The sequence below is a fragment of the Kryptolebias marmoratus genome, linkage group LG11, assembly GCF_001649575.2.
Source record: "Kryptolebias marmoratus isolate JLee-2015 linkage group LG11, ASM164957v2, whole genome shotgun sequence".
NCBI lineage: Eukaryota > Metazoa > Chordata > Actinopteri > Cyprinodontiformes > Rivulidae > Kryptolebias > Kryptolebias marmoratus.
In genome coordinates, this window is record NC_051440.1 from 7,506,265 (window position 1) to 7,516,520 (window position 10,256).

The 10,256-nt window shown below is 38.9% G+C and overlaps 1 protein-coding gene across 1 annotated transcript in view; it reads left to right on the plus strand.

Annotated features, from left to right (window-relative positions):
- LOC108228784 (pulmonary surfactant-associated protein A-like) overlaps window positions 1-1,309 on the plus strand; it is a 9,181-nt gene extending 7,872 nt beyond the window's left edge. The window contains exons 7-8 of the mRNA XM_037978348.1: window positions 649-753; window positions 1,137-1,309. The gene's annotated coding sequence lies outside the window, so the exon portion shown is untranslated. The remainder of the gene's footprint in view (window positions 1-648; window positions 754-1,136) is intronic.
- The last annotated feature ends 8,947 nt before the right edge of the window (window positions 1,310-10,256 follow it).

Consider the following 10,256-nt stretch of genomic DNA (forward strand, 5'->3'; position numbering starts at 1 on the left):
TGATGATAAAACATGATTACAATGGTTTTAGTTATCTAATTTAATCACGTTAAATCAACGCAAGAAAAATGAGTAGTTTCAATATTGTTAATAATTAAGTAAATGATACTTTATTCAATCATGTAAATAAAAGAAACATGAATCTCTTGTGTAGCATTAACTTATTTTGTTTATGCAAACTCAAAGACCTGCCAATTCCCATTTTTTCAGTGTACACATGGCTTATTTATTAACCAACATTCCCTATAATTTTTGCTATTGTTTCCTTTTCTTAATTTCTTTGGAAGAATTATTAAAAAATGTATTTAAGTTATTTGAAAGGGAAATATGTTGTCATCATTGTGTGTACCCGTACAATGACTAAATTTGTTCTCTGCATTTGACCCATCACACATGTTAGATATAAAAAGGTGAAGAAGCGGGCAGCTGTTTAAGCACCCAGGGAGCAGTTGGGGATTGGGTGCCTTGCTCAAGGACACTGAGACATATGGGAATGGTGGGAAATTGAACCTGTGACTTTCCAGTCCCAAGACGGCTGCCTGACCACTGCACCACAGCCGCCCCTAAGAAAAACACCATTATAGCCATTTTTTTGTGTTTAGTTAATCCAGCTTTGTTCTGTTGTTTGTTTTTTGGCCAATTTTCCAGGAGATAAAGGATCACGAGGACCAGTAGGACCTATTGGAAGTCCTGGACCAACTGGATCACAAGGACAACCTGGAGCACCAGGTCCAGTTACAATGTGTAGAGGAGGTGATTACTATTAATTGTAACCATATATTTAATTTGTTCATACATTTGTTTAGGTAATGGTAAAATTTCCTTTATTGCTACTCATTACTCATCAGTATAAAATGATGTACATGTGTATGACATGCACATCAATATAGGTTTCAGTTGTAATTGATTTTTATTGGCTGCAGTACCTTGACCCACTACCTTTTAGCAAAGTTTTGACAAAATATTAACATACAGAAAATGACATACCAGTTAACCGCTTCAATTAAACAAACATGTAATTGTTTTCAATAAATGTTTGCAGTTAGACACTGAGCATTACCTAAGAAAATGTTTTTGAACTCTGATAGCTACAACTCAACAAACATTTGTAAATGAATGTTTCCCACTTTGTCCAGATTTCTTTGGTTCTGTTGGACAGGATATTGAAGTAATACAGAAGGTCACTGCAAAGTTAGACCTGGGTAAGTATCAAATTCAAGGATCATAAACAGCATTGAAGGAAATGGATGTAGGTCAGTAATGATGAATTACACTTATTTATTTTTTAAATAAAGTTAGTTTGCAACAACGTTTCCTTCATTTCAGTATTTTCAATGTACAGTATGTGGGCATTGTTTTCTTCCTGTATACAAAGAGAACTTGTCCTCAACATCATGTAAAAATACAATAATTAATACATAATTGTCTGTGTTTTCTATATCATTTGGGAGTAGCAAAATTTGTATTGATAAATTAGGTAACATAAGAAGTTAAAAATACAATCACTGACAAAAGTTAAACACACACAAGGAATGATTTTATTTATTTGTAATTTTGTCCACAAAAAGAGGAGTATTAATTAGCATAGAACTGGCCTGTCTAAACTGAGTACAAGAGGACATGAGTGGAGTGATTGTGTTATCAGGCAGTTGCTGGAACATCCAACAATTAGTCCAAACAGTGAGTGAAGGCCACCAGACACAGAAAATGACTCATTGGTGCCTTAGACCAGTGGTCCCCCTTTTTAGCTCCACGGACCGGTTCATTATCAGACAGTATTTTCACGGACCGGTCTTTAAAGGTGTGGTGGATAAATACACAAAGTAAAATGATACGACTGGCATGAAAACGGGTATTTTATTGCATTATCAACATGAATAACACCCTCCAGGGGTGGGCAATCCTGGTCGTCAAGGGCCACTATCCTGCATGTTTTACTTGTTTCTCTGCTCCAACACAGCTGATTTGAATCAATGGGTGATTAACAGGCTTCTGCAGAACATGAAGAGGTGATTTAACAACCGAATCAGGTGTGCTGGAGCAGGGAAACAAGTAACACATGCAGGATAGTGGCCCTCAAGGACCAGGATTGCCCACCCCTGCTCTAGGGCTTCCAGAGATGTTTGTTTTTTTACTAATTTTGCTGCTTGTGGGTTTGTTTTTAGCGGTAACATATCACGTGACCTAGATAAGCGTTCTGACATGCATCAAGAGTGAGTCATAGACGGATGTATTGGAGAGAATCTGGTCATTTTTCAAAATAAATGTCATTCAGACTCCGAAAAAAAAACCCAAAAAAACACCAGAAATACTGTAAGTTCATATTCTTTCTCTGCTGCCCGGTACCAAATGACCCACGGACCGGAGGTTGGGGACCTCTGCCTTAGACAACTTTACCAGCACTTGACAGAGTTTGATAATGGTCACATTGTATGTTGCATGAGGCCAGATGGTTGTATTGTGCAATTGCCTGAAATAGGGGGTGTACAAATGCCACAGTGGCCCCATGTTGGAACCATCAGACACGTTAGGGCACACCCACATCATAGGTAGCCCCGTGTCATCTTGCACAACTGGCATTAGCTGAACTACAGGTTCACTGTTCCATCCATACATGATGCTGCATTTAACAAAAAAGCAGAGATGGCTGTGTTTGGAGTGGTGCCATAACTGGGAGCCATGGATGAATCTCAGTTCTTCTTTACCACAGATAACCATTGTGTGTATTGCGGCCTCCTGAAAAAGGATAACTTGAATAAAGACACTTGGACACAATGCTTCCATTCAGGTGGCTGCAGTAAGAATGAGGCATCATTGCTCCCCCTACCAACCTAAGCAGGCATGACTGATTAATCACAGTCACAATTTCTCAGAAAGACTGAACACGTGCATCACAGATAAACCATTCTTGACAGAAAACCCCTTACAGTAAGAATACTTTCAACCAGAAAATGTTTTTAAAGTGTTTTAAACCTTACAGGAATCTTAATTATTTTAACTGACCCTTTTAACAACAAATTTGTATTGTATGTCACTACAACTGTTTTTATTCACAATTTATCTATTGTTTTCACAATTTATCTGCTCTTAAATTTCAATGTGTCACATGTGTGCATATGGCGGTATTGGGGAGTGAGGACCAGTTCAGTTAATGATTTTCAAGAGACACCCTGGTGTTTCTTTAGCATTGTGATGTGAGCAGCCATAGGGTCTGACTTCAGGTCCCCCTGGTCGTGATTCAGGGAACCCTTATGGAACAGCACAATTTCAGTGACATCCTCCATCCTCTTGTTTTACCCCTCTTGAGATAGCTCCCTGGTGCAGCCTTCCAACAAGACAAAACCCCATCCAAACAAAGCATATGCCATGCATTTATAGACTGACTATCATGTTGAGATCCATATTGTGGCCATTCAGGTCCTCTGACCTTTCCTCTTTCAAACATGTGTGAGATCAGCTCAGACTTCAATGCCAACCAAGTGACATTTTGCCAAATCTCAAGGGCCAGTTACAAGAGTTGTTGGCCGACTTGCTGCTGAAGAGAATACAACACTGTACTACTTTGTTTCACACTAAATCACCACATATTGTTAATGTGACAATGAATGTGCTTGTACTTTTAACTCTGTTATCAGTTTGATCTGATCTTGTAGTCATGGGAATATAAGATAGTCAACACATAGAGTTTTATTACTTTTTCACCAGTCACTCTGGTTGCTTAACAATTCTTTTTATCAGTGATGGTATTCTATGGCAAGATGACCACCAAATGGTTGTGGGGAAAATATATGTAATAAAATAAAATGATGAGTGAATGTTTAGATTCATTTTTACCTGTACCAGTACAAAAGATAATGATGTAGTCACAGTGTGCATGTATACAGTGCATGTCTCTAATCTAGTGCCAAAATCCTCTTCATATTAGTTTTTTGTCTAAACACATCACTCCTATACCCAGTTCTGCTAGCTATTAGGAATGACCAGAGACATGACAGCAGCTGAAGTCTCTTGTCAACAGAGGAGGTCTCAAAGTTGGTTACTGGAAATGCAGACGGTGTTACAGTCACTTGCTCCACTAGAACCCTGAGACCCTTGTGCATCAAACATGGGAGAGGTCAGGGGTTTTTCACCAAGACCAAGAAAAATCCACTCATGTATTTCATTACAATTACCTTTATGCTTAAAACAACAAAAAAAATTTAAAAAACAAATGTGATTTTTTAAATTTAATTTTTGATTTGTTGCATTCTTTTCTCCTTTTCCAGCAATAAATTTTGACTTTGTGAGAAAGGTCGGTCAGAAATACTTTGTGTCCAACAAGGAGACAGACTCTTTCTCGAAGGCCGTTGAGTTCTGCTCCCAACAAGGCTTAGAGCTGGCTCTGCCCCAGAGTGAGGAGGAGAACCGCATTCTGACTCAGCTGATAGGCGAAGCTGACAAAACAGCCTGGATCAACGTCAACAGTAACAAAGCAGAGGGGAATTTTGGGTCTGATCTGAAAAATCGTCCTCTGACCTTTACCAAATGGGGTGAAGGAGAGCCGGATGACAGCATTCAGGGTACAGGCTGCACCATGGTGTCTGAGACCGGCATGTGGAGAGTGACACAGGACTGCTCTCTGAACACTTACATCATCTGTCAGATATAGAATCCTTCATCCTTCATCTATCTAAGGTGTTGCAAAAACAGACACTACATTACTTCTTTCTTGGCTTATTTTATCTAACAGTTCTCATTTTTTACTTGATGAAAGTATTGTATTGAAAAGTATGTAGACTTAAACCAGACTAATAAATGCAGACTAATTTTCTGTACTTACTTTGTTCTACTGATGCCCATCCCAGTCTAAGTCGAAACTCTGATCCAGATCAGCCTACACATTTTGTTAACCGTGTCATAAGGGGGGGAGACTGAGGCGAACCCAGAACGCTGACGCATTGTAAAAAAAGAAACTACTTTATTAACTAAAGAAAACAGTCAAAACAAAAAGGCTGACGTGGCAGCAAAACTTAACAAAGACAAAATCCAAAAACGAGAGACAGGGCATGGCAAGGAGAAAGACACAAGTAGACAAAAACGGAACAAAATGACCCAGTGGAGAATGAAGGACAAAGACCGGTATTTAAAGACTGAGGATCAGGAGGAGAATGGACACAGGTGAGTGATTGCAAACAGGTGAAAATGATGGCAATGATTGAGTTGTTATGGTAATGTGGGTGTGGCATGAAAGACTGGAAGGCAACAGAACGGCAAGGAAAGAGAGAATGAGGCGTGGCAGGTTACTAGGGAGGTGAAAATGACAATACATGAACATAAATCCAAAAGACAAACACAGCAGAACAAAAACCAGAAAAACCCTCTAACAAAACTCCAAAACTATGACAAACCGTGCATTGGTATGCAGGGTTTCCCCCAGAAAAGAAGCTAAGCTTGGTGGTAGGTAGCCAATCGCCGGCTAACCGTGATTCAGCAAAAAAGTGATTAAAGTTGACAGGAAAGTTGAAAATATGGCTATTTGTTATGTGATATTGTAAAATATTTGTGCCAAATATTTACACAACTACAGTTTTACAAAAAGGCACGTTTTCCTTTTTCCTTTGTCTGAAGGGGTAAAAGTTCCCATCCAAGTTTGTGTAATGTCTATTGGTTGAATGCCCACTGAAACGCCCACGTTCTTTTGAGAACAGCGGCCATGATTGGACTATCGAGGTAGAAAATACAACCCACAGCTTTGTTTAAAAGCCCAAGACACGCTTCTGCCCCGCTCTCTTTCAGGCTCTTGTCCTCTCCTCTTCCAGCTCTCTTGTGCCTTGTCCTTTGTCCTCGGCTGTTTGTTTGGTTTAACTCCATACGTTCTAGTTAATGATTTTCGTGTTTTTCCGCTTCACTACCTTCATCATATTTTTCCCTTCAAGCCAAATTTTCCATTGTTAAGATGTTTTTCCCAGTTTATTCCGGAGGTCATAACTGACTTTAATTTAGGGAAAGTGAGTGAAGTAAGTGAAATTAGTCATAACTTTAGTTAAACTCTGTCACGTTGCCTTTATGAGACACAAAGACTCCTCTGCATTCAGCCTCACCACAAACCAGCTTCGGACGCCTACCTGAGTGGTTTGTCCAACTGCCAACCGAGGACGAAGCAGCCAACTATTGGACCACCGGTCTTTGGCTACAATTTATTGATGTCCCAATCCATAATAATAATTGCCACTTTGCCATCACATTAAAGTTAACTTTTCAAACCCCCTTTTGACCTCATAGTTGTAACTTCTTTGGTTTAATCTGACTCTCCTGTTCAGCTTTTATGCTGATTCAACACCTTATGTCAATATGTTGGTACCAAATTCAAACACAGTAATTTTGCATAACCTGCCATAACTTGTGATATATTTGGTTGTTCAATAAACATCACATAAATGGTGCAAAATATAATTCAGTTGTGCGTGTGTGTTTTAATATAATTATGATCTTACTCTGAAGTGAAGAACTCATGGTTTAGGTTAACTTAATCTTGAGACTGATAAACATATAAATCCTAGGTTTATATAATATTTCCCACTGTCCTTGAGTGGTGCCCCGTGTTAACTTCTTATGAATTGTTAAAGATTCGTAACATCTCCATCATATTTCATGTACCCTCCTACACTGTATTTCGAAAGTGTTTCACTAATCAATAAATTGTTTTGTAGAATAAAGCACATTTTAGATTTGTATGGCTGTCCTAGTTCAAGATTAAGATATATTTATGGTAAGCTGACAACTGGCACTGGCATGATGGGACATTGACACACTTCATTTATCTGGCCTTATGGCAACATTAGCAAGTCAGTCAAAGGCCAAAAGGCCTTTAAACTTGTGTAGTTCTGTGGGCTCAAGAGAGTGAGAACAATGTCCTATGTCTGTGTCATCAAAGAAGCAACCCAAAAGGAGGTGAAGTCATCCTCAGTAAAAAGCTCTTATTATTACCACTTGACAAATTAATATTTAAGTGAGTTACTCTGACTGATGACCACAGTTGCCAAGGTTTAGGCAGCTCATTGACAGTAGATAGTACCATTTTTACATAAGGTGTCATAAGTTGGTGAGTGAGGACACAACAATGCAGACTACTACGAGGACTAAATGCTAAAGACTTTAGTTACCAAAAACGCAAGGCGAGGCAGGAAATAGAAAAACCAAATCACAAGGAGGGCACAGAAGAAAAGGCAGGGTAAAAAACCTTATGACAGACCGCTGATGGAATGAGAACAGAGAGTTTAAGTAGGCTGGAAGGGATGTGACAAGTGGTGACAATTGTCGAACAAAGAACAGTTGAGTGATGAAGAACAGGACTGAGGAGCAGTACTGACTGAGGGAATGCATTTTGAATGTCACAGGGGAGAAACAGGAAATCAACTAGAAAAGCATGCGACACTCCACCCTACCCCCCAAAAAAGGACATGACAAAAACAAACTGAAACCACAAAAACTCAGAATATTGACATTACGTTTCTTTGTGTTTTGATGTTACAGAGTCTTACTGCTTTTGAGTTCAGTTATTTAATGTTTTTTTTTTCTGTGTGATAGCAAAGCCATTTTATACTGATGTAGATTCTCAGTCATCCAGGACATGGCAAATCCAAAAAAAGGTTTAAAACAGAAACAACTGGACTTCTATTCTGCAGCTGAAGACGTTTTGCTTCTGATCTGAGGAGCTTTCTCAATTCAAAATGCAGAGAGTGTGAAGCTCAAACTCCAGATAAAGGACCCCCCCCCCCACACACACACACACACACACACACACACACAAACATGCACACAAGTAAAAACAATATTGCCTACATTTTGCTTTTCAGCAGCAGGCAATAAATATTTAAAATTTATTTGAACATTTAAACAAAATTCATATTCAGCAGCATTATCCGTTTGTAATTCAACTGTTCATTATTTTTAATACCTAATTTCATGGTGAAAACTTGCATAACAGTTATATTATTTATTATAGTTGTTTTTTATTTTTATTTTTATTTAATCTTTACTTAAGCATGAAAGTCCCACTGAGACCTTGTTTTCAAGGGAGTCCTGGCCAAGAGGCAGCAAAAGTTACACAACAGTCACAATTTATCTCTAGTGCTCTCAGCCTGGACTTAAAAAGCACTCAGTGAAATAAGTTCAGTTAATTTCCATTTCTTTTGCAACATGTTTCATATAGACAAAGCAGAGTAAACAAAAGCCCCTTTTCTCATTTCTGTGCAGGGAAATGGAACAGAGAGCAAGAAATGACCATATGAACGTGAAGCGTAAGAATCAACGCTTCTCTTTGTGATTAAGTCACAGATGTAGGAGAGTAACAACCCAAGCATGGCCTTTTAAATAAAAGTGTACCAATGTCCCAACCTCCTGGAAAGTAATAGATCTACAAGTTCTGTTGTGGTTCTGGGAGCATATTCTGTGTTGTCCAGCAGGGGGCGTCCAGAAGCCTTCTTGAGAGCGGCTGGGCAACTATTCTGTAACACCTGGAGCCCATTTGGTCTCATCAGCGGAGCTGCATATAAGGAGCTGGCTGACGTCTCTTCAGTGCCTGAGTGTTAGCCCAATGTGGTACTTCAAGCACTTCAAATCTTGTTGCAGAAACTTGCTTAGAACCTTGCTGCATTTTTTGATCCCCTGTGTTTTTGACTCCTCCTAGGTCACCCAGCTCCCAGTTGGCTCCAGCTCACAGGTCTGTGTCTTGTTCATGCCTGGATTAAACCGTTGCCTGACTGCTCTGCTGCTCAACCTTCAGAACCACCACAGATCAAACCCTGTCCGCTCTCCACCGCTCTTCTGACATCTCCTGATGCCTCCTGTGAGTTCAGATCTCCTCAGAGCCAGCAATTAATTCCTTCCCTGGATGGAACTTCACCTCAACACCTGTAAACTAAACCTCCTATCTAACCAACCACCAGTTCAGAAACCAAGTCATCTAACCAGAGTTCTCAAATCTCCCCAGTGCTTGCTTCCCTTCACTGGCTCCCTGTTCGTTTTAGAATTGATTTTAAAGTTTTATTGTTGACTTATGTCCCTAAATGGGCAGGCACCTGCATATTTGTCTGATCTTCTGCAGCCTTATGTGCCCTCTAGATCACTTAGATCAAGTGCCCATTTGTGCTTAGTTGTCCCAAGATCCAGGCTGGTCCACAGAGGTGATCGGGCGTTTTCAGTGGTAGCTCCTAGACTGTGGAATCAGCTGCCCCTTCATATTAGACAGGTTTCAACACTTGGTGTTTTTAAATCTCTTCTTAAAACACATTTATTTTCACTGGCTTTTAATGCATTCTGAGAATTGTAATGTTATATTTTTGTATAATGTTTGTATTGAATGTTTGTGTGCAGCACTTTGGTCAACAACAGTTGTGGTTTTTTTTTTTTAAATGTGCTACATAAATTTGACTTTAAAGGGATCACTGACTCCTGAGCCACCTAATCCTGTTTCCCAGAGGGGTCCGTTTGAGTCTCAAACAATTTGAGAAAATCTTTTTCCTAAAAAAACTGCTGTTATTTTCTGAGTGTTTTCTGCATGTGAGTCAGACACTTAGCCACCGCCATGACACGTTCAAGCTGACCTGTTACAATAAAACAGTTGAGAGGCTGTTGAATTGAAGTTTAAAGTTGAATTATGTTCTAAGAAGTACAATATTAACTTGAACACAAGGCATTTTGCTTCATGACAATAAACAATCTTTGTAAATTAAACACCAGCAGAAGTTGGTTTCAATTCATCACATTTATACTGCACGCTCTATGGCACGCTGCATAGAAGATTTTGTTTTTGTCAGGTAATTAATTTGCTTCAGATGAGTCAACGGTCATATAACAATGGTGTTGTTGTTCAGAAGTGAACAGTGATAGCAGTGGAGTTGGCACCCCTTAGTTTCAGGAAATGAGTCATCTCAGACAAATCTGTAAGCACTCTGAAGCATGAACTGAGACTCCTGCATAGCAGTAGATGATTCTTGCACATAATTAGATCTTAGTTTGTTGCTTTGACATTAAATGAAGGATTTTTTGTCAATTAAGCAATAATACAAGAAGTTACAAAATGAATTTGACTTAATCATCAATAACTCACATTTTGTGTGGTAAATTATTATTTTAAAGCACTTTGTTCTTTTTAAATATAATTTTGCTTGTTGCATTAAATCTATCATCGCCAATGCCTGTTTTTCCGTCTTATAGTTACTCTAATAAACAAATCCTTTTTAATTAATGTTAGTAAAAATAGACATTTGGAAATA